Here is a 1,273-nt window from a genome sequence, read left to right as displayed (position 1 = left end):
CTATGTACAATCCTTGTTTTATTGATTGCATGTAATAATCTAATTTTCTGAGATTGTGGATTTGGGGTTTTCATGAGCTGTAAGCCATAATCATCACAATTATGACAAATCACGGCTTGAACTATCTTGCTTTGCATGTAATGAGTCTATCTCATATATTAGTTTCACCTTTTAAGTTGCATTAGTGAAATAAATGAACTTTTGCACGATATTCTAATTATTCGAGTTTCACCTGTATACCGGCATTCGCTCACCTCTCGATCCTGTCACGTCTCTCTGCCATGACAGGGGAGCGGCTGGATTCCCCCCTCCCCGCTCCGATCCGCCAGCGCTGACTGGCGGATTGGACGGGGGAGGATGCAGGTACAGCTGGCTCTGCCTCTAGATAGGCAGAGCCAGCTGTCACTCACGCAGCTGGGCGGATCTCGACATCGATGTCCGGCTGCGGCGTCTCAGTATACCGCGAGCTGTAGCTCGCGGTATACTGAGCTAGCTTAGGGTAACGGGAGGACGCTAGTTTGTGTCCTCCCGTTACCCTGAGGAGAACTATGGGGAAAAGCCCTGACCCCATAGTTCTCCTTTTTAAAATGTCAAAACCGAAATGAAAAAAAATGGGAAAATGTTTTTTTATTTTAACTTTTTCCAATTTTTAAAAAAAAGATGGAATAAAAATGTTGCCAGTTTTAATCTTGCTGTTACCTTTTCGCACGTTTTGTCGGTGGCTACGTGGTTACAAAATTGTCTCACTATACGTCCTCTTATGCATGCAAGTTTTTGTTCACACCGTGTAGCAAGGTCGATTTTAATTGCTTTTAGATCAAAGTCTATATTCAGCAAACACTGACATTACGCCCTCTTTCATCGCCAGGGCGCTTTTTTATTTTTCCCGATGAGCACCGACACTGCAGAATAAATAGCGGGACAACAATTATTTTCTGCAATAGACATTCTGTTTTTACCACTTCAAAAAAAGATTGCACTTTAAACTTTAAGTGAAACCATTAATCTTGATCTGCGGGCTGGAAACCAATTAGCGAGGATTACCGCTAGTGTGAGTGATCAGCCACCAGCGCTCAATAGGTAGCACAGCAGGTTAAGAATAGATCGCTGGCTGTATCAATTAAAGAGTTGTGTCCTCGTCTCTGATGTACAGGACTTTCACAATCAATTAAAGAAGGTTTCACAAATACAGCTAAGGTGGAATCTCCAGAGAATTGGAATGCAAATTTTGGTAATTGTTTGTATGCTTAATAAGAATTGCATTGCTCCTTGC

This window comes from Nanorana parkeri, unplaced genomic scaffold (assembly GCF_000935625.1).
Source record: "Nanorana parkeri isolate BGI_ZX_2015 unplaced genomic scaffold, ASM93562v1 scaffold19, whole genome shotgun sequence".
NCBI classification, from domain to species: domain Eukaryota; kingdom Metazoa; phylum Chordata; class Amphibia; order Anura; family Dicroglossidae; genus Nanorana; species Nanorana parkeri.
This window is presented reverse-complemented; position numbering follows the sequence as displayed.